General features: G+C 41.1%; 1 long non-coding RNA gene across 17 annotated transcripts in view; it reads left to right on the top strand.

Annotated features, from left to right (window-relative positions):
• LOC132356670 (uncharacterized) overlaps positions 1-22,950 on the top strand; it is a 51,035-nt gene extending 28,085 nt beyond the window's left edge. For 7 of the 17 annotated variants that reach the window (XR_009499948.1, XR_009499959.1, XR_009499962.1 and 4 more), the window contains 2 exons: positions 13,465-13,641; positions 14,265-22,950. This is a non-coding gene — a long non-coding RNA (uncharacterized LOC132356670). The remainder of the gene's footprint in view (positions 1-13,464; positions 13,642-14,264) is intronic. The other 10 variants (XR_009499957.1, XR_009499953.1, XR_009499952.1 and 7 more) reach the window with 10 other exon arrangements.
• The last annotated feature ends 918 nt before the right edge of the window (positions 22,951-23,868 follow it).

The following is a 23,868-nucleotide window of genomic DNA, read 5'->3' on the forward strand; positions in this document are numbered from 1 at the left end:
TTCTCCATTGTATATTCTTGCCTCCTTTGTAGATTCATTGACTGTAGGGGCATGGCTTTATTTCTGGGCTCTCTTCTCTGTGACATTGCTCTATGTCTGTTTTTCTGCCACTACAACACTGCTCTTTGATTACTGTAGCTTTGTAGTATACTCTGAAGCCTGGGAGGGTCATGCCTCCAGCTTTGCTCTTGTTTCTACGATTGCTTTGGCAATTCATAGTCTTTTGTAGTTCTGTACAAATTTTTGGATTATTCCAGTTCTGTGAAAAAAATCTCCTCAGTATTTTGATAGGGATCGAGTTAAATGTGTATACTGCTTTGGGTATTATGACCATTTTAATATTCTTCCAATACAAGAGCACGGGGTATCTTTCCATTTCTTTTATCAATGTTTTATATAGTTTTCAGCATATAGGCTTTTCACCTCCTTGGTTAAGTTTATTCCTAGGTTGTTTTTTTTTTTAATGTGACTTTTAAATGGGATTTAAAAAAAAATTTCCCTTTCTGAAATTTCATTATTAGTACATAGAAATGCAATGTATTTCTGTATATTAACAAGCTTGCTGAATTCATTAGTTCTCATAGTTTTTAGGTGGAGAAACTTTAGGGTTCTTGATACACAGTATCATGTCATCTGTAAATAGGGACAGTTGTACCTCTTTGCTTCCAATCTGGATACCCTTTATTTCTTTTTCATATCTGATTTGCTGTGCCTAGGACTTCCAATATTATGTTGAATAGAGGTGGTGAGAGTAGGCGTCCTTGTCTTGTTCCTGAATTTAGCAGAAAGGCTTTCAGCTTTTCACCATTGAGTATTGTATTGGCTGTGGGTTTGCTTTAATGACTTTTATTAATGTTGAGACATGTTCCCTCTCCACTTCGGTAAGAGTTTTTATCATGTTGAATTTTATCAAATGCTTTTTCTGCAAATACTGAAATGATCATGTGGTTTCTGTCTTTCCTTTTGTTAGTGTGAAGTATCACACTGGTGTTTTTGTTTTCATTTCACGTATGTTGAACCATCCTTGCAACCCTGGAATGAATCCAAATTGAGAATGGTATATGACCCTTTTTATGTATTGTTGGATTTTGTGTGCTAACATTTTGATGAGGATTTTTGCATCTTTGTTCATGAAAGATACTGGCCTGTAATTTTCTTCTTTTGTGGTGTCTTTGTCTGGTTTTGGTATCAGGATGATGGTGGCTTCATAGAATGATTTTGGCAGTGTTCCGCCTTCAGTTATTTGGAAGAGTTTTGGAAGGATAGATAGAAGTTCTTTGTTCGCTAGGTAGCATTCCCCTGTGAAACAGTCCACTTTTGTTTGCTGGAAGTATTTATTTATTTATTTATTTTTATTACAGATTCGATTTCACTTCTAGCGATCGGTTCAAATTATCTACTTCTTGACTCAGTCTTCGCAGTCTGTAGATATCTAGAAATTTGTCCATTTCTTCTAGGTTGTCCAATTTGTTGACATATAACTAGTCATAGTAATATGATTATCTTTTATATTTCTGTGGTGTCAGTTATTTATCCTTTCTTATTTTGTTTACTTGGTCCTCTTTTCTTGGTGAGTCTGGCTAAAGGTTTATCAATTTTATCTTTTCAAATAGGTCTTTAATTAATCTTTTATTTCCTCTCCGATCTTTATTTCCTTCCTTCTGTTCACATTGGGCTTTGTTCTTTTCCTAATTCTTTTAGGTGGTAGGTTAAGTTGTTTGAGATTTTTCTTGTTTCTTGAAGGCCTATATTGCTATGAACTTCCCCCTTAGATCTACTTTTCCTGCATCCTATAGATTTTCTGGAGTTGTGTTTTTATTTTCATTTGACTTGAGGTATTTTATTTCCTCTTTGATGTCATTGTTAACCCATTGATATTTTTTTTAGAGGCATGTTTAGTCTCCACATGTTTGTTCTTTTCCCATTTTTTCTTCAGTTGATGTAATAGTGGGAAAAATGCTTGATATTATTTCTATCCTCTTATATTTGTTGAGGCTTATTTTGTGACGTGGTAGGTACTCTATCCTTCAGAATGTTCCATGTGCACTTCAAAAAGGATTTGTGGGACTTCCCTAGTGGTGCAGTGGTTAAGAATCCACCTGCCAATGCTGGGGACACAGGTTTGATCCCTGGTCCGGGAAGATCCCACATGCTGTGGAGCAGCTAAGCCTGTGTGCCACAGCTACTGAGCCTGTGTCTAGAGCCCGCGAGCCACAACTACTGAGCCCGCGTGCCTAGAGCCTGTGCTCCTCAACAAGAGAAGCCACTGCAATGAGAAGCCCGCGCACCACAATGAAGAGTAGCCCCAGCTGGCTGCAACTAGAGAAAGCCTGGGCACACCAACAAAGACCCAATGCAGACAAAAAGTAAATAAATAAATAAATGAGTTAATTAAGAAAAGGATTTGTATTCTGCTTTGTTAGATGTAATATCCTATGGATATCATTTAAGTCCAACTGATCTATTCTGTCATTTAAGACAACGATTGCCTTCTTGATTTTTTTTTTTTTTGGTCTTACCTGCCCAGTGATGTCACTGGGGTGTTAGTCTACTCCTATTGTCAATTTCTCCCTTCATGTCTGTCAGTATTTGCTTTATATAGATGAGGTAATCCTATACTGGGTGTGTATTTGTTAACAAATACTCTCTTCTTGCATTGATCCCTTTATCATTATATAATGCTCTTCTTTGTCTCTTTTTATCCTTTGTTTTAAAGTCTGTTTTGCCTGAATAGGAGTATTGCTACTCTTGCTTTCTTCTGTTTGTGCGAAATCTTTTTCTATCCCCTCACTTTCAGTCTCTGTGCATCTTTCACCCTGAAGTGAGTCTCTTGTAGACAGCATATTGAAGAGCTTTGTTTTTTTAATCCAGGCAGCCACCCTATGTCTTTTTTATTTACAAAGCTATATTTTGAGCCACTAAAGAAAAAAGATACTTATTTAATGACAGTAAATAATTCAATGTACATAAAATGACTAAACTCCACAACTACTTACAACATTAAAATATAAATTGCTAGTTGTAAGTAACAGCAGAATGTGTTGAATAATGTTAATTCCAAACGTGCATGCATTAAATACTATTTCACATAGGAATGACTTTACCTGTAACTAAAATATTGCTACTGAAGGTAAAACAACATAATTATCTAAACTTATAAGCAAAAAGTATAAAACAGTATCAAAGGAAGGAGTAAATAATAATTTGGTTTGGGGGCATTTTTCTTTTTTTTCTTTTTAATTTAAATTTTATTTTATATACAGATATAGTTGATTTACAATGTTGGGTTGCTTTCAGGTGTACAGCAAAGCAGTTCAGTTATACATATACATATATCCATTCTTTTTCAGATTCTTTTCCCATGTAGGTTATTACAGAATACTGAGTAGAGTTCCCTGTGCTATGCAGTAGGTCCTCATTGATTATCTATTTTAAATATAGTGGTGTGTGTATGTTAATCCCAAACTCCGACTTTATCCCTCACCCCTCCACCTTTTCCCTTTGGTAATCGTAAGTTTGTATTCAAAGTCTGTGGGACTGTTTCTGTTTTGTAAATAAATTCATTTGAATCATCTTTTTAGATTACACATATAAGTGATACCATATGAGATTTGTCTCTCTGATTGACTTCACTTAGTATGTTAATCTCTAGGTCCATCCATTTTGCTGTAAATGGCATTATTTCATTCTTTTTTTATGGATGAGTAATATTCCATTGCATATATGTACCACATCTTTTTTATCCATTGCTCTGTTGATGGACACTTAGGTTGCTTCCATGTCTTGGCTAATGTAAATAGTGCTGCAGTGAACACTGGGGTGCATGTATCTTTTTGAATGATCATTTTCACTGGATATATCCCTAGGAGTGGGACTGCTGTATTATATGGTAGTTCTCTTTTTAGTTTTTTCAAGAAACCTCTATACTGTTTTCCATAGTGGCTGCACCAAATGAATTACATTCCCACCAACAGTGTAGGAAGGTTCCCTTTCCCCCCACCTGCTCCACTGTTTATTGTTCGTAGACTTTTTTTTTTTTAATATTATTTATTTGGCTGTGCCAGGTCTTTAGTTGCAGCATGTGGGATCTAGTTCCCTGACCGCGGATTGAACCTGTGTCCCCTGCATTGGGAAAGCAGAGTCCTAACCGCTGGACTGCCAGGGAAGTCCCTTGTTCATAGACTTTTTGACAATGGCTATTCTGACCAGTGTGAGGTGATACCTCATTGTAAGTTTTTTTTTTTTAGATTGGGTTATAGTTGTTTTACAGTGTTGTGTTAGTTTCTACTGTACAGCTAAGTGGAGTTACCTGTGCTATACAGCAGGTTCTCATTAGTTATCTATTTTATACCGATTAGTGTATATATGTCAATCCCAATCTCTCGATTCATCCCACCCATCCTTTACCCCCTTGGTGTCCATCTGTTTGTTCTCTACATCTCTGTCTCTATTTCTGCCTTGCAAACTGGTTCATCTGTACCATTTGTTTTTCTCTTTCTTACTTCACTCTATATGACAGTCTCTAGGTCCATCCATGTCTCTACAAATGACCCAATTTCATTCCTTTTTATGGCTGACTAATACTCTACTGTATATATTTACCACATCTTCTTTATCCATTCATCTGTTAATGGGCATTTAGGTTGGTTCCATGACCTGGCTATTGTAAACAGTGCTGCAATGAACATTGGGGTGCATGTGTCTTTTTGAATTATGATTTTCCCTGGGTATATACCCAGTAGTGGACTGCTGGGTCATATGGTAATTCTATTTTTAGTTTAAGGAACCTCTATACTGTTCTCCATAGTGACTGTATCAATTTACATTCCCACCAACAGTACAAGAGGGTTCCCTTTTCTCCAAACCCTCTCCAGCATTTATTGTTTGTAGATTTTTTGATGATGGCCATTCTGACTGGTGTGAGGTGATACCTCATTGTAGTTTCGATTTGCATTTCTCTAATAATTAGTGATGTTGAACTTTTTTTGATGTGCTTTTTGGCTATCTGTGTGTCTTCTTTAGAGAAATGTCTATTTTGATCTTCCACCCATTTTTTAATTGGGTTTTTTTTTTGATATTGAGCTGCATGAGCTGTTTATGTATTTTGGAGATTAATCCCTTGTCAGTTGCTTTGTTTGCAAATATTTTCTCCCATTCTGACGGTTGTCTTTTGGTTTTGTTAATGGTTTCCTTTGCTGTGCAAAAGCTTTTAAGTTATTAGGTCCCATTTATTTACTTTTGTTTTTATTTTCATTACTCTAGGGGGTGGATAGAAAAAGATCTTGCTGTGATTTATGTCAAAGGTTGTTCTTGCTATGTTTTCCTCTAAGAGTTTTATAGTGTCTGGTCTTACATTTAGGTCTCAAATCCATTTTGAGTTTATTTTTGTGTATGGTGTAAGGAGTGTTCAAATTCATTCTTTTACATGTAGCTGTCCAGTTTTCCCAGCACCACTTATTGAAGAGACTGTCTTTTCTCCATTGTATATCCTTGCCTCCTTTGTCATAGATTAGTTGACCATAGGTGCGTGGGTTTATCTCTGGGCTTTCTATCCTGTTCCATTGATCTGTATTTCTGTTTTTGTGCCAGTACCATATTGTCTTGATTACTGTAGCTTTGTAGTATAGTCTGAAGTCAGGAGTCTGATTCCTCCAGCTCTGTTTTTTTCCCTCAAGACTGCTTTGGCTATTTGGGGTCTTTTGTGTCTCCATACAAATATTAAGATTTTTTTTGTTCTAGTTCTGTAAAAAATGCCATTGGTAGTTTGATAGGGATTGCATTGAATCTGTAGATTGCTTTCGGTAGTACAGTCATTTTCACAATACTGATTGTTCCAGCCCAAGAACATGGTATATCTCTCCATCTGTTTGTATCATCTTTAATTTCTTTCATCAGTGTCTTATATTTTCTGCATATACAGGTCTTTTGTCTCCCTAGGTAGGTTTATTCCTAGGTATTTTATTCTTTTTGTTGCAGTGGTAAATGGGAGCGTTTCCTTAATTTCTCTTTCAGATTTTTCATCATTAGTGTATAGGAATGCAAGAGATTTCTGAGCATTAATTTTGTATCCTGCAACTTTACCAAATTCACTGATTAGCTCCAGTATTTTTCTGGTGGCATCTTTAGGATTCTCTATGTATCATGTCATCTGCAAACAGTGACAGTTTTACTTCTTCTTTTCCAATTTGGATTCCTTTTATTTCTTTTTCTTCTCTGCCATGGCTAGGACTTCCAAAACTATGTTGAATAATAGTGGTGAGAGTGGACATCCTTGTCTTGTTCCAGATCGTAGAGGAAATGCTTTCAGTTTTTCACCATTGAGAATGATGTTTGCTGTGGGTTTGTCATATATGGCCTTTATTATGTTGAGGTAGGTTCCCTCTGTGCCCACTTTCTGGAGAGTTTTTATCATAAATGGGTGTTGAATTTTGTCAAAAGCTTTTTCTGCATCTATTGAGTTGATCATACGGTTTTTATTCTTCAGTTTGTTAATATGGTGTATCACATTGATTGATTTGCGTATATTGAAGAATCCTTGCATCCCTTGGATAAATCCCACTTGATCATGGTGTATGATCCTTTTAATGTGCTGTTGGATTCTGTTTGCTAGTATTTTTGCATCTATATTCATCAGTGATATTGGTCTGTAATTTTCTTTTTTTGTAGTATCTTTGTCTGGTTTTGGTATCAGGGTGATGGTGGCCTCATTGAATGAGTTTGGGAGTGTTCCTTCCTCTGCAATTTTTTGGAAGAGTTTGAGAACGGATGGGTGTTAGCTCTTCTCTAAATGTTTGATAGAATTCACCTGTGAAGCCATCTGGTCCTGGACTTTTGTTTGTTGGAAGATTTTTCATCACAGTTTCAGTTTCATTATTTGTGATTGGTCTGTTCATATTTTCTATTTCTTCCTGGTTCAGTCTTGGAAGGTTATACCTTTCTAAGAATTTGTCCATTTCTTGCAGGTTGTCCATTTTTTTGGCATAGAGTTGCTTGTAGTAGTCTCTTAGGATGCTCTGTATTTCTGCTGTTTCTGTTGTAACTTTTCTTTTTCATTTCTAATTTTATTGAGTCCACTCCCTGTTGATGAGTCTGGCTAATGGTTTATCAATTTTGTTTATCTTCTCAAAGAACCAGCTTTTAGTTTTATTGATCTCTGGTATTGTTTTTTTTTGTTTCTATTTCATTTATTTCTGGTCTGGTCTTTATGATTTCTTTCCTTCTGCTAACTTTGGGTTTTGTTTGTTCTTTTTTCTCTAGTTCCTTTAGGTGTAGATTGTTTGAGATTTTTCTTGTTTCTTGAAGTAGGCTTGTATTGCTATAAACTTTCCTCTTAGAACTGCTTTTGCTGCATCCCATAGGTTTTGGATCGTCGTGTTTTGTCATTTGTCTCTAGGTATTTTTTGACTTCCTCTTTGATTTCCTCAGTGATCTCTTGGTTATTTAGTAATGTATTGTTTAGCCTCCATGTATTTGTATTTTTTATGTTTTTTTCCCTGTAATCGATTTCTAATCTCATAGCGTTGTGGTCAGAAAAGATGCTTGATATGACTTCAATTTTCTTAAATTTACTGAGGTTTGTTTTGTGACCCAAGATGTGATCTATCCTAGAGAATGTTCTGTGCGCACTTGAGAAGAAAGTGTAATCTGCTGTTTTTGGATGGAATGTCCTATAAATATCAATTAAATCTTTCTGGTCTGTTGTGTCATTTAAAGCTTGTGTTTCCTTATTAATTTTCTGTTTGGATGATCTGTCCGTTGGTGTAAGTGTTAAAGTCCCCCGCTATTATTGTGTTACTGTCGATTTCCTCTTTTACAGCTGTTAGCAGTTGCCTTATGTATTGAGGTGCTCCTGTGTTGGGGGCATATATATTTATAATTGCTGTATCTTCTTGGATTGATCCCTTGATCATTATGTAGTGTCCTTCCTTGTCTCTTGTAACATTCTTTATTTTAAAGTCTATTTTATCTGATATGAGTATTGCTACTCCAGCATTCTTTTGATTTCCATTTGCATGGAATATCTTTTTCCATCCCCTCACTTTCAGTCTGTATGTGTCCCTAGGTCTGAAGTGGGTCTCCTGTAGACAGCATGTATATGGGTCTTGTTTTTGTATCCATTCAGCAAGCCTGTGTTAGTTGGAGCATTTAATCCATTCACATTTAAGGTAATTATTGATATGTATGTTCCTATTACCATTTTAATTGTTTTGGGTTTGTTTTTGTAGGTCCTTCTCTTGTGTTTCCCACTTAGAGAAGTTCCTTTAGCATTTGTTGTAGAGCTGGTTTGGTGGTGCTGAATTCTCTTAGCTTTTGCTTGTCTGTAAAGCTTTTGACTTCTCCATCGAATCTGAATGAGATCCTTGCCGGGTAGAGTTATCTTGGTTGTAGGTTCTTCTCTTTCATCACTTTAAACATGTCATGCCACTCCCTTCTGGCCTGTAGAGTTTCTGCTGAGAAATCAGCTGTTAACCTTATGGGAGTTCCCTTGTATGTTGTTTGTCCTTTTTCCCTTGCTGCTTTCAATAATTTTTCTTTGTCTTTAATTTTTGCCAATTTGATTACTATGTGTCTCAGCGTGTTTCTCCTTGGATTTATCCTATATGGGACTCTCTGTGCTTCCTGGACTTGGGTGGCTATTTCCTTTCCCATGGTAGGAAGTTTTCAACTATAATCTCTTCACATATTTTCTCAGGTCCTTTCTCTCTCTTCTCCTTCTGGGACCCCTATAAAGTGAATGTTGTTGCATTTAATGTTATCCCAGAGGTCTCTTAGGCTGTCTTCATTTCTTTTCATTCTTTTTTTCTTTATCTGTTCTGCAGCAGTGAATTCCACCATTCTGCCTTCCAGGTCACTCATCCGTTTTTCTGCCTCAGTTATTCTGCTATTGATTCCTTCTAGTGTATTTTTCGTTTCAGTTATTGTATTGTTCATCTCTATTTGTTTATTCTTTAATTCTTCTAGGTCTTTGTTAAACATTTCTTGCATCTTCTCGATCTTTGCCTCCATTCTTTTTCCGAGGTCCTGGATCATCTTCACTATCATCATTCTGAGTTCTTTTTCTGGAAAGTTGCCTATCTCCACTTCATTTAGTTGTTTTTCTGGGGTTTCTTCTTGTTCCTTCATCTGGTATATAGCCCTCTGCCTTTTCATCTTGTCTATCTTTCTGTAAATGTGGTTTTTGTTCCACATGCTGCAGGATTATAGTTCTTCTTGATTCTGCTGTCTGCCCTCTGGTGGATGAGGCTATCTTAGAGGCTTGTGCAAGTTTCCTGATGGGAGGGACTGGTGTTGGGTAGAGCTGGCTGTTGCTCTGGTGGGCAGAGCTCAGTAAAACTTTAATCCACTTGACTGTTGATGAGTGGGGCTGGGTTCCCTCCCTGTTGGTTGTTTGGCCTGAGGTGACCCAACACTGGAGCCTACCTGGGCTCTTTGGTGGGGCTAGTGGTGGACTCTGGGATGGCTCACGCCAAGGAGTACTTCCCAGAATTTCTGCTGCCAGTGTCCTTGTCCCCACAGTGAGACACAGCCACCCCCCGCCTCTGCATGAGACCCTCCAACACTAGCAGGGAGGTCTGGTTCAGTCTCCCCTGGGGTCACTGCTCCTTCCCCTGGGTCCCGATGTGCACACTACTTTGTGTGTGCCCTCCAAGAGTGGAGTCTCTGTTTCCCCCAGTCCTGTCGAAGTCCTGCAATCAAATCCCGCTAGCCTTCAAAGTCTGATTCTCTAGGAATTCCTTCTCCTGTTGCCGGACCCCCAGGTTGGGAAACCTGACGTGGGGCTCAGAACCTTCACTCCAGTGGGTGGACTTCTGTGGTTTCAGTGTTCTCCAGTCTGTGAATCACCCACCCAGCAGTTATGGGATTAGATTTTATTGTGATTGCGCCCCTCCTACCATCTCATTGTGGCTTCTCCTTTGTCTTTGGATGTGGGGTATCTTTTTTGGTGATTTCTAGTGTCTTCCTGTAGATGCTTGTTCAGCAGTTAGTTGTGATTCTGGTGCTCTTGCAAGAGGGCATGAGAGCCCATCTTGAAGCAATCTCGGTTCCAGTTTTTTTTGTTAATGCTTGTTCAGCTGTTGTGATTTTGGTGGGAATGCTAGGAGGGGCACCAGCAGCAGCGACCAAGTTGAAGAAGAGGTTGGAGAGCTTTATCCCCTTCTTGCCTCTAGTTTATCTAAAGTTTTCTCCAGCCCAGAAACTGATTTATTTCCTCACACTTGTAGGAGAGGAAATCAAACTTTTAATATCTTTGGCCAATGCAGAGCTCACCTTTTGGAAGGTTTGGATCCTTTCCTCCCAGGCCCAGGCAGCTCATCAGCCCCTTAGGAATAGTCAGTTGTGGAGGAGTCCAACTCAGAGAAAAATGTACACTCTGAAAAATCCACCCTGTGTCTGCTGATTGGAGCATTTAGACCACTGACAGTTAAAGTAATGATAAGTACCTACCTATTGCCATTTTTATTCTTTGTTTCCCAGTTTTTGTAGTTCTTCTCTGTTTGCTTGTTTCTCATGTTGTGGTTTGATTTTTCTTCGGTAGTATGCTTGGTTTCCTTTCTTTTTGGTTTTTGTGTATCTGTTGTCGGTTTTTGATTTGTGGTTACCATGGGGCTCATATGTTGACCCATAATTATATGTACTTGCTTTAAACTGATAGTCATTTAAGTTCAGACATGTTCTAAAAGATCTTTTTTTTTTACTCCCCTTGTACACTGTGTATATTTGATGTTATAGTTTACATCTTCATGTTCATCCCTTTACTGTTAGCTGTAGTTATAATTGCTTTTACAATCTTGTTTTGTGTTTCAGTCTACATACTGGTTTAAGTGATCTTAAATCCTTAGTATATATTTGCCTTTCCTATTGGGCTTTTCCCTTTCCTACAGTTTCCTGCTACTTTTCTGTTTCAGAAAGACCCTTCAACACTTCTAGAATAGTTTTAGTATTGGTGAATTATTTTGGTTTTTGACTGCCTGAGAAATTCTTTATCCTTCTGTCTCATATGATGATCTTGCTGGGTGCAGTATCCGAGGTGGCAGGTTTTTCCTTTTGAGAACTCTGTATATATGCTGCCCCCTTTAGGCCTGCAGACTTTCCGCAGAGGAATCAGCTGATAGCGTTAGGGGGGTTCCCTTGTATATGACTCTTGTTTCCCTGTTGTTGCCTTTAGAATCCTCTGTAACTTTGGCCGTTGTGATTGTGGTATGTCTCAGTGAGTCTGTTTGTGCTCATGTTGTTTGGGACCCTCTGTGCTTCCTGTATTTGGGTATCTCCTTCCTTTTTTAGGTGTGGGAAGTTTTCAGCCATAATTTCTTAAAAATACATTTGATCCCCTTCCTTCTCCTTGTGGAGAATCCCTATTATGGAAATGCTGACACAATTTTATATTATCCCATAGATCCTGTATGTTGCCTTCTCTTTTCATTTGTCTTTCTGTTTGCTGTTCTGATTGAGTGATTTCTATTCTATCTCTCAGTTCACTTACGTGTTCTTCTGTGTCATTTAGTCTGCTGTTCATTGCTTCTAGAGTGCTTTTTAATCTCAGATTTAATTACCTGTTTTTAAAAATTATCTATTTTTGATTAGGCTGTCTTTATAGCTTCTAGTTCCTTGTTAAGAATTGATCTAAGCACAGATTATTTTAATTCAGCGTTTTTAATTCAGTGTCTGGTAGACTCATTACCTTTGTTTCATTATTTTTTTCAGGGCTTTGCTCTCTTTCAGTCGAGAGTAGGTCCCCTGCATTGTCATTTTTCTTAAATTTCTGTGTCTATGAATTTAGGTGAAACAGTTACCTGCTGTGATCCCAAGGGGTGTTCTTAGGTGGGACCATCCCCATACAGACTGTGTCCCCAGTGCCTTTGGTGGGAGGACTGGATTTGATGTGGACACCAGCCACGTCTTCCCTCAGGGTGTGCGGCTGGTTTGCAGGAGCTGGAACCTGTGCAGGGTGTGGGCAGGGCTTCTGTGCTCAGTGGCCATCCCCACCCTGTCAGGACTTGGGGGGAGAGCGTCTCCTCCCAAGCTGGAGTGGAAGCCCTGAGGGTCAGTCTTGAGCTGGCTCTGTTCCTTGAAGTGTGTTTTTCCTTCTTTCTGCATTGGGGCCTTTGCTCCGAAGGAGGGGATTGCTAGAGCAAGTGGGGCTCGTGTGATTAGAGGTCTGTGCTGGTGTCTGCCCCTCTGCTCGGATGCAGCCCAGCGTCGCGTCTTTCCCCTGTGTGGCTGTCTGAGACCTAGTGCAGGGCTGTGGCGTGGAGTGGGTGGGTGAGTGGATTACCTCAGTTGGGAGTTGGGGGATTGTGGTGTGCTGCAGGGGTTCCAGCAGCCCCACTGTTCTTAGAGGGTCTGGGCTGCCTGCATGGTGCACTGACAGCGGCTGCCACCACCCCATCTGGACCTCACCCCGGGCCCCTAGGCCACCCCTGTGGCCCTCGATTGAGTCTCCTCCCAGGGCCTGGCTGCCCTAGAAACACTGCTGAGGTGGGGGCATGGAGGGCCTGGCCTGTCTCCTCACTCGGACTGGGGTGCCTGGCAGGGTGGGAGCCACTAGGTCAGACCTCTGTCCAGCCTGTCCAGTGGCGAGCCAGCACCTGTGCACTCCTCATGAACGGAGCCTAGGCTTCTCCAGCCAGCCAAGGGAGGCTTGTCTCCACTGTGCAGGGCCCCAGGCCTGGGATGCCCAGTCTGGCTTGACTGGCTCACTCCCAAGGGCAAGTGTCCACCCGCACAATCTCCCTCTTCTTAGTCCCCTCCCGGGGGCAGGGGTCCCGAACCCATGCTTTTCTTCCTGTCCTCGCTGGTTACGTATCTTGCTGCAGCCTTGGTTGTACAGCAGCTCTGCCAGTTTCCACGTAGTTCCCCTGAGAACTGCTCCACATGTAGATGCATTTGACGTCTGTGGGAGGGGGTGAGCTCCACGCCCTCTGCTGCCACCTTGTTCTCCCTCCTCTGGGGGTCTCGACGGTGCTGTGACTCGGCCCCTTCTATCCAGGTTGTGGTTCCTTCTTTATCACTTGCAGATCTTTTCTGGTAGGTTTGGGTCTTTGCCAACAATGTATTCTTTGCACGCTGTAATTCTGGTTTGCCCATGAGAGCAGGCGAGTTCAGGGTCTCCCCTCTGCCATCTTGGGAACGAACTCTCTCTCTCCCCTGCGTGTAACTTTTGACTCCCCCAAACTCAACTACTAATAGCCTACTATTGACCAGAAGCCTTACCAATAACGTAGTCAATTAACATATTTTCTATGTTGTGTGTATACAGTGCATTCTTACAGAAAGGTAAGCTAGAGAAAATGTTAACATCATAAGGAAGAGAATACTTACAATACTGCATTTATCAATGATGTACGTTTACAAGATGAGTCATCTGTCAGTATGTCAGTATTATGATATAAAACACTGCAGAGGTTCCACGTATTACTAACAGTAGACATCAAAAACAATGTGAAAATTCATTTTTATTTACAGGTATAATGGTCCACGCATTGATAACGAAGCAGCAGCAATATGATGGATGTAGTGTGGACAAGGAGTGTCGCCTGCCATTCCAGTAACAAAGAACACCGGGCACGATCGAGCCATCAGCTGCTGCAGCTGCCCTGACAGCGTGCCCTTTGGGGATTCAGGAAACATTCTGTGCTCTGGGTACCAGCCCTAGATCGTTAAGTGCACATCTAAAGAATAATTTCAGTGAGGCCAGATTCTTCATCTTCCCATACATACAAAAGCACTAAAATTATTAACCTAAACTGTCTGGGGCTTTGGTGTGTGTGGTAAGCAGTAATCTTTGACTAAATTCTTGTCTTCCAACAAAAACTCTATGCATCTTGGCACCTCCCTTACCTCCTGAGAGGCTGTCTCCTGGGCTTAAAACTTTAACTTACAGCTTTTGGGCTGTATGTTTTCCTTCAGTCAGCAGCTTTGGTGACCTGAAGGGACGCGGAGCAGGCTTCTCCTCTGCCTGAGCCCTGCAGAGACTGGAGGGGGACTGGCCAGCAGAGACCTCTTGTGCCCACCTGTCTCCTTGGCGAGCCCTCCTGGTCTCAGATCTCCTGTTACTGGCTGATCCTGTTGTATTCGGTGGTGGATTAAGTCCTCACTGGAGGGGAGGAGGTTTTCCTTGAATTTAATTTCAAGAAGTACCTGGGTTATCCCAGTTGAGAGAGATTGGGAAGATTTTACTCAGTTGAAAGACACTGAGTTTGGTTGGACTGGGAAATTAGGTGGGAGACTGACATGTCATTTTTCTTTTATTTGGACTTTAACAGAAAGTATTGGATTAAAAATGAAGATGTCCCTTCTTCGGAGCTGGAAGCCCTGATGAGCATCTCCTTCCTGACATCTCCTTCCTGACGGCACTGGCTTTCTCAGGCAACTGGGAAACTGGTGGGAGCGCTGGAGGTAAGTCCTCACACTGAGCTGCCGTCTGTAGAGGGAAACCCACTCATCTCAGCTGGGGACACACATAAGAGCCGGCCACTCAGTGCTGCAAGCCCCCACCATGGTCTTAGGCTACAGAAGGTAGGGACCTGTAAGAGCGCTGCAGTGGCTCTAGGCTAAAATCCAGAGGAATCAAGCTCACAACCAGCACACTGGCCCACCACGGGATCATCACTAATGATTCTTATCTCAACAAATCGACCTTGCAATGGGAAACAAAGCTTTCAAAACAAAAAGGAAGGACAGATTGCTAGCCTCCAACTAACACCCAGGCCAGGTTCATGTACAATATGTATGGAATTTATACCTGCAAATACTTACTTGATTGGAGAAACCACACTAAAGGAGATCACAACCTAAAATGGCCATATTTGGGTTCTTCTGACATTCCAGAATGTTCTTGTATATGCAGCTAGTGAAAGCAGTCCGTAAGATCAGACAGACGGAATGGAATGCTTATGGATATTTAGAAGCTTCTAAAAGAGGAAAGGATAAGCTTCCGCAGGAAATCAACCAAAAATTACTTTATCAACATTTCTGAAAGCTGCCAGTATTAACCCTGCCTCTCCCTCTGCTTTTATCTGAACCCACTGACGCAGATGCTGTTCCCTTCTCTCTTCCATCAGCTCTGCCCCTTGCTGCTTCCTCTCCCCTCAGGAAAGGAGGACATTAAACCAGAAGTACTTCTATCCCCCTTTAAGGAGAAACCTTTCACAGGAAGAGGTGAACTGTCCTCTGTGTTTACATACACACCCTGGACTTGAACAAAACTTAGGGCTTTGGCTAAGGGGTTTCCTGAGCCTAGTCAAGACCCATTGGGATATGCAAAGGAATACGAGTTAACCATCCAAACCTATGAGTCTGGGTTTGCAGATCTGTATCCATTAATACAGCTATTCCTTTCTGAAAGTAAAGCAAGGCAATGGATAGAGAAAGCAGAATGGAAACACCCCTTAACAAACTTCGATTTTCGAGTTGAATGCAAGGAATTAGCTCATAAATTACTCATTTATCCCAGAGTTTTTCCCAAAAGCCATAGCCTGGACAAAAATTCAGCACTGCAAACAAAAACAAGATAAAATCCTAGATTATGAGGTGTGAGAACTTTTAAACAATATACTGGCATAACACCTGAAATGTTCTCTAATCACCAAAATGATCCTTTGCTTAAGTCCATTTTAGAAGGTATAAGTGAGGAATTGGCTACTGTAATTAAAAAACACAACTTAGGTTGGTCAGCGTTACATACAAATGCCCTTACCACACTGGCTGACCAGCTTTTCAAAACCATTGAAGGAGAGGATACATCTATAAAAATCGTGAACCTTTGGGACTTCCCTGGTGGCACTGTGGTTAAGAATCCTCCTGCCAGTGCAGACACAGGTTCAAGCCCTGGTCTGGGAAGATCCCACATGCTGTGGAGCAACTACTGAGCCTGCGCTCTAGACCCTGCGAGCCACAACTACTGAGCCTGCGTGCCACAACTACTGAAGCCCGTGCTCCGCAACAAGAGAAGCCACTGCAATGAGAAGCCTGCGCACTGCAACTAGAGAAAGCCCATGCACTGACGTGCTGCAATGAAGACCCAACGCAGCTAAAGATAAATTTATTAAAAAAAAAAATCGTGAACCTTCAATCATGCCAATTAAGTAAGCAAGGTCAGGCTACAGTTAACAAACCCTGGTTCAATCCTCGACTGACAGAGGAACCTAGCATTTGCTTTTACTGTGTTAAAAAAAAAAAAAAAAAACATTGGAGAAGGAACTATAGAAAAATGAAAGATTTCAAGAACAGACTAGATTTCAGATCAGAATACCGAGTTACACAAGAATAGGGCTCCTCTGAGGGAACAGTGGGAGTCTTTCTTATGTAACACCCTGGGAGAAGTACACAAGACAGAGAGAAACAAAGCCCTAATAGATACAGGGACCACCTTCTCAGTTTTAAATCAAAATCAGAGGCTCCCTCCCATGAAGTAATACTTCAGTGTAGATGGTAGGGATTTCTACTGCACCTCTTAAGGCTCTTAAACCATTATCTTCAGCATTTTACTTAGGAGAACTTAAAGGAAGGCACTCATCGTTTCTAGTAGAAAGCACCCCTATTCACCTGACAGGAAGAGATTTATTAGAAACTTATGAAGCCCATATTTCCTTACTCCTAAGGGGGAGATGTTTTTAGAGCTGATTTCCTTCATCATACAATGTTTGTGACCCATGGTCAAGGTGATGCAGACTAAGATTTGCTAGGCTTAGTACCTGAAGAGTTACTGACATATGGAAATACGTTCCACACCGCCCGTTAAAACGACCAGAGATGAGAAGAACCGCGTCAGTACCCCTATGGAGGCAGGAAGCCATGGAGGGAATAACACCTGCCACCAGCTCACACTGAGAAAGGCTTCACGCCTTGCACCGGCCCTTGGAACACACTCACTCTGCCAGTTAGAAGACCTCATGGCAAGGGCTGGAGGTTTGTGTAGGGTTTGAGCTCTAGCAGTGCTATCATTACTCCTCGCCATTGTGTAGTGCCAACCCCCATCCCTCACCGTCCTGTGTTCCTGAGAAGAGTGACTTCTTTTCTGTGGCCTCCGCAGCGCACTGTTCAGCACCCCTGTGCGTCCTGGTGGCCGGTACCCTTTGCCTCTACTCGGGGTGAACGGCAGCGTGCGTGGAGTGCAATGCGGCAGGGCTATACTCACCGTCCCCAGACACTAAGAACGTACCTAGATGACCTAGCTTTTCTTCATAAGTCAGTTCTGACACAGTGTGCAGATGATTTGCTGTTGTGTTCAAATTCTTTGATAAATAGGAAGACAGCCTGTACTTCAGGAACTAGCTCAAAGGGACAAAGTGTCCGAGGAAAAATTACAGTTTTGTAAGGCTAATGTGAAATAGTTAGGACAAATGATATCTCAAGGACCTTTAATTGATGGTGCAAGACATTTTGGCTTTCCCCGCCCCAGGACAAAAGGGCATTTAAGGGGATTTCTAGACCCTGCAGGCTATTGCAGGAACTGGATTACAAAGTTTTTTTTTTAGTGGCCCAACCATTATATAACTTGTTTAAACAAGGCCAAGCTGAACCTCGTTGGGAAATAAAACATTCTGAAGCCAGGGAGACCCTAAAAAGAACCCAGCCTTGGGGCATCCAAATTATGATTTACCCATTTTTCTCTTTGTACATGAAAACAAAGGTGCCACATGGAGTATTAACCCAGCAACACAGCGGTTACTACCCACCAGTAGGATATACGGCCAGCAGCTAGCTGCAGTAAACAAGGGCTTCTCCCCCCCTCCTTGTCCCGGGGCTGTCTCAGCAACAGCTGTGCTGCATCATGAGTCACACTCTCACCATTCTTTGTCCCCCATGCCATGGAAGCTTTACTAAACCCATCACACACATTATTCAAGCCGATTTAACTTCTCATGAGATTGTCTCGCTCTCACCAAATCTCTCCCCACAGGTGTGACAAACTTCAGCCACCTTGCTCCCAGAAGAATCAGATGTTAATAATGAATATCTTTTCTACCCCAGGACTGATCTTCAAGAAAGCCCAATGGATAAACCTGATTTTGTTACTCATGGGTGGTGCGTATCTGTGAGGACCTCATGGGAGGTGCCAGGCTGGCTCTGCCATTGTTCCTCCAGTGTCTGTCCTAGAAAATGGTCCCTCGTCTCATGTCTCTTCTGTCCAGCAGGCTGAACTAATAGCACTGAGAGCCTGCCAGCTGGCAGAAGGAAAGCCTGCTGATACTTACAGACGGCCGCTGTGCTTTTGGGGTGGACCAGGATTTCTAACATCCCGAGGACAGCCTATTAAAAATGGTAAACATGTAGCAGACTTGTTGGATGCCAGTCTCCTGCCAGGTGCACTTGCTATTCAGGTATCATTCAAAGGCTGACACTGCTGAAGCAAAAGGAAACTCTTTAGCTGATCACGTTGCCAAGACTGAGGCTCTGAAAAACAAAAACAACCAGCTAATCACTGCCTTTCCCTTTCAGCCTCCCAGCAACCTTACTGACATGGTAAAGTTTCAAGGAACAGCACCAGAAAACAGACACCTGGACACACAAGGGAGGAAGACTGAACGCACACAAAGAGCTGTGGATACACCCAGATGGGAAGCCTATCCTTCCGTTTGAAGCTCAATATCCTAATTTGCAATATATTCACGAGTTAATACACTGGAACCCAGATAAGACGGTATTATGGGGTAAAAAATTGTCTAAAGGCTTTTGTGATAGCTCAGGAGGTGTTTATTCAAGATGTGCCACTTGTCCAAAATATAACCTAGGGAAGCCGTTACATAGTTCTCAAGGGAATTTGCCATGACCTGCAGGTCCCGTTGCGATTTGGCAGACTGATTTTATACAGTGCCCCCCTCTCAAGGTTATCAGTATGTTCTTGTTATGATTTGTATGTTTTCACACTGGGTTGAGGCATCCCATGCTGAAGGGCCACAGCCCAATCGGTAGGGAATTTATTTTACGAAGAGTGATGCCCATCTGGGGAGCCCCCTCAGAACCACATGCTGACAGAGGAACTCATTTTACTGGACAAATGGTTAAGATTGGGCCCGTTACGCAGCATTTCCATTGTGCTTACCACCCCCAGTCCTCTGGGTTAGTAGAAAGAACAAAGGGAACAATTAAAACCCAGCTGGCTAAGATGATGAATGTTTATTCCTTACCTGGCCTAAGGCCCTTCCATTGGTTCTCCTCAACCTCAGATCCACCCGTTTCGGAAAACATTTGTCTCCTTTTGAACTGATCAGGCGGAGACCAGTGAGACTGGATGAAGGACTATATGAACCTATACTAATGAGAAGGGGTATGTTACGTTATTGCAAGGGTGTAATTGCATTAACAGGACATTATAAGCTTGTTTCCGGACCTTATCACAGTACTCTTTCCTTAAATGATGATCAGATGCCCTATGACCTGCAACCTGGAAAAGGCATCATTTAACGGACTCTCTCCAACCTAGATGGAAGGTCCCTTATCAGGTTCTTTTAAGTAGCTCATGCACAGCAAAATCGAAGGTAATTGACTCTTGGATTCATATTTCCCACCTAAAAAGGCACCGGTCTGGTCTACAGAGAGGACTGCTGACCTCAAACTCCCCTTAAAGCGATGCTCTGATAGGAAAGAAACACCAATGCCAGGACGAGAAGACGACGACATCAGAAGGAGACAGCTATCCCAAGATGCTGGACCTTACCGTATGATTATTAATAACATTTTCTTGATTTCTTGGACTTTCTGCACATGAATCAAATGTTTTTCTATCATGGGTACGATCCTGTGCAGATTTTAGAAGTCATTCCAGTTGTTGGGTTTGTGGTCAATTACCTACATCCACTACTTCTGGTTAGTGGGTTTCTCCTCTCCAAGGCTCTGATTGGATGGCCCATAGAAAACTTTAGAAAAAAGAAGTTAAAGTTCTGTCTGATCCGCAACTGATGCTACTATGGGAACCCCTCACTTGGCCAGTCAAGCATTCTTGCTCTGACTTTGGCCATAAATGAGTTTTCCCTTAAAGTTACTCAAGCTCAATTAGAGCAACAGCTAAATTTCGGTCAAAAATTATAACTTCCTATTAGGAGGGATACCCCCTCAGTTATGGGATAGGTTTATATGGCTAATACCAGGCTGTGGTCCCTTAAGGCGCCTCCCTATGTTGGGAACAATTAAATCACACTGAAGATATTCAGCCTAATAACACCAGAAAATTAGGCTGGGTGCCTTAATGAAAAATGTCAGTGTATCATCATTTCCCTTAAAGATAGTGATTGATATGGAACAGACTGGGTCAGGCGCCCAGGAGTATACTGGGTTGCACCCAGTGGAACTCAGTGGTTTTGTGGCACCAGTCTACATCCCTGGCTTCTTCCAGGATGGATGGGAAGATGTACTTCAGGATTCCCTAGGGCTCAAGGCCACTTGTGTGCTAATTTAGAGATGACTCCAGCAAATTTACCAAGAGATCTGTATTCCCCTCGTATGATCATGTAGCATCTATTTTTATGCTTTTAGTAGGATTGGAAGATGGACCTCCCATATCAAAGCCTTAACAGAATTCACCCAAAAGCCCCTAAATGATTAATCATTGAGGCCTCTGTGATGAGAAAAGTGGTATTACAAAATCACATGGCCCTTGATAGCCTTATAGCATCTCAAGGAGGCACCTGTGCTATAATTCAAACTGAATGCTGTGTTTTCATACCAGACAAATCCTCTACTCTAATAGGATGCATTTAATGACCCACACGAAAAACCAGATTTCTGCCTTAAGTGATTCACTTCCTAGTCTTGGTGATCGTTTTAGGGAGCTGGTTTGGTTCCAGAACCTCATGGCTTAAATCCCTACTTATGACTTTATTAATGTTACTACCTGTATGACATCCTGTCTGTTTTATAAGATCATTGTCTCTTGTATTACCCAATGTGTAACCAGGCCTTTGACAAAATGAATGATGGCTAAAATCTTGAGGCAGTCAGTCATATATATATATGACTCTATATTGAATAATTGGAATAGTGCCACTCTAGATATGAGAAGAAACAAGGAAAAAGACTTCCCGGATCATAACAGATTAGTTAGGACAGGTGATCCAGAGAATTTTAGGTTATCAACAGGGCCTAATCCAAAAATAAAACATTGGCCTATCAAGTCCTCATCTGACCTACAAAATGAGAATTCCCAGCACTGTGGGACAAACTGGCCATGAATGGAGGATACCAGGCACCATTCTGTGCTCTGGATACTGGCCTTAGTTAAGATGCACACCTAAAGGATATTTTCACTAAAGGATATTTTCACTGAGCCCAGACTCTTGCATCTTCTCATGCATAGAAAAGCACTAAAATCATTAACCTGAGATGCCTGTTTTTGTGGTTAGCAGGAATCTTTGTTCAGAATTTCCTGTTTCAAGCAAAAAACTCCTACGTACCCTGGCTCCTCTGTAACCTCTGAGGGCTGTCTGACAGGCTATAGTCCTCAGTACGGCCCCCCAAAAAACCTGAAGGTTGTGCGTTTTTCTTCAGTCAGTCAGCAGTAGACTGGTGCGGTTGACACGAGTGCTTCACAGTGGCCTAGCCTATATGGTAATGAATAACTCGTTACATGTTTTTTATGGCTTATAACGTCAGTCATATTCATAACACAGTATTGGAAACATTGTTACATAAAAAGACATTTACCTGTGATAGGCTAATCCACCGTCTGTCCCAACTACGAGAGACACAAAGATCTAAAACAGTAAGAGCACTATAACATTCTTAATTTTATATCGAATACCACTCGCCTTATGCCTGTGTAAGGATAGACTAGTACCTACATGTATTTCATGCATTCATGACATACCTGACTCTTGTTTCAATATTTCTAGGCTGTGTGGTTTGTCTGAGTTTTTTCAAATTGTTGCAAATCTCCAAAAAAATTTCCAATATATTTATTGAATAAAATCCACCTTTAAGTGGACCCATGCAATTCAAGGTTCACCTGTATAGTGGGCTGGAAGAGAGGAGAGAGTTTCTACAACCTGGCAGATGATTTACACGGGCTCTGTCCCACCTGTCTGACAGGTGAGAAAAGACATGGCTACCTGGTGAGCTCTCCCAGCCCATTGTTAGTGAACCAGACTTGGGTGCAACACTGGGTTGTGGTGAAGGAAGGTGCAGCGTTTGTAAGGCATCCAACCTGGGCCCAAACAAGGAGGACGGGCAGCTTGCGCTCAAAAGACCTGAACCCCCTGTGGCACCACCCCATCTTTTAGGGGAGGGTTTTTAAAGACAGGGTGCAGGAGAGGGTCGCAGGGTGTGTTGCCCTCAGTGTTCAGGCTAGAAAGAAGATCCTCTAGTGAAGTTGTGACATACGAGTTTGTATCAATTCCCTTCAGTCTCACTGTGCCTGAGCAAGTTAAGGGTACCTGATAAGTAAATTAGGAGTCTGAGATTAACATACACACACTACCGTATATAAAATAAACAAGGACCTACTGTATAGCCCTGGGAACTATACCCAATATCTTGTAAGAGCCTATAACGGAAAAGAATCTGAAAAAGAACAGATATATATGTATACATAACTGAATCACTATGCTGTACACCTGAAACAACACTGTAAGTAAACTATACTTCAATAAAAAAATATATCATTGATGCTTGATTAAAAAAAAAAGTACCTCGTAAGAGTCCTTCCATCTAGGTTGGAGACAGTCCTTTCAATGATGCCTTTTCCAGTATGTGTGATCTTTATCCAAAGAGAGATTGCTGTGATAAGCTTCAGAAACAAACTTGAGTGTCCTTTAACAATTCAATTAAAACTTGACAATTATGTAACATAATTGGGATAGTTAAGGAGTTTGGGATTAACATGTACACACTACTATATATAAAATAGATAACCAACAAAAGGACCTACTGCATAGCACAGGGAACTCTGCTCAATGTTATGTAAAAACCTAAATGGGAAAAGAATTTAAACAAGAATAGATACATGTATATGTATAACTGAATCACTTTGCTGTACACCTGAGACTAACAACCTTGTTAATCAATCAACTATATAATATAAAATAAAAATTAAAAAAAATTACGTAACATAATGAGCTACCTGGGAGGTGAGTCTTAGTAAATAGACCTCAATTAACAAAACTAGAATTATGACATTTTATCAGGACCACCAGATTTTCCAGAATTCCATACAATTTCTAGAATATATTAACATTTACCCATACAGTATAACCTAAGGAGGCTTATCACTCATTTGAGAATGCTTCCCATGTAATTAAACATACCGAGCAATCTTAGTTTAATCTCTCTCAGATGCTTTGGGGTTCTGGGTTCTTTTTTTCCATATTAGCTTGTCCCTTATTTTCTTTCCCATTTAGAAATAACCAGCTTTACTTTTCCCTTTAACAAAATGCATTTTCAGTCCTCATATACCTTCTTTTAATGAAAACAAACATCCTACTTTTCGTATATACTGAAATGTTTCCCTTATTTTAGTAGCTTTACATACATATATTACAAGTTTTAACCCTTAAAAACTAATCTCTGGCAAAAACAAGAAGCAACTGTGATCATACCACCGTTTCCTGATTGGAAAACTTATGAATATATTCTACAACCTCCAGAAACATACATCTTCTCATAGCATAATTTCTTTCCTCAATGTGGTATAAGACGTGTGTCTAAAAAACCCAAACATGTTTAGGTTTTCTCTTGTAAGACAAAAGTGGGTAACCTTAGACTCATTTAGCAAAACTCTAAAGTTTCAAGTTGCCAAAATCTGGAGAGACTATTTTTAAGTAGATTTTCTAAAACATAGTTATTCCCAAAGTTCAACTCCCAGAAATCTTACCTTTATTTACATTTAACTTACTTAAAAGTTCCATTGTATCAAGTTATTTTCCTTGTGACGAT

Source organism: Balaenoptera ricei, chromosome 21 (genome assembly GCF_028023285.1).
Source record: "Balaenoptera ricei isolate mBalRic1 chromosome 21, mBalRic1.hap2, whole genome shotgun sequence".
In the NCBI taxonomy this organism is placed as follows: domain Eukaryota; kingdom Metazoa; phylum Chordata; class Mammalia; order Artiodactyla; family Balaenopteridae; genus Balaenoptera; species Balaenoptera ricei.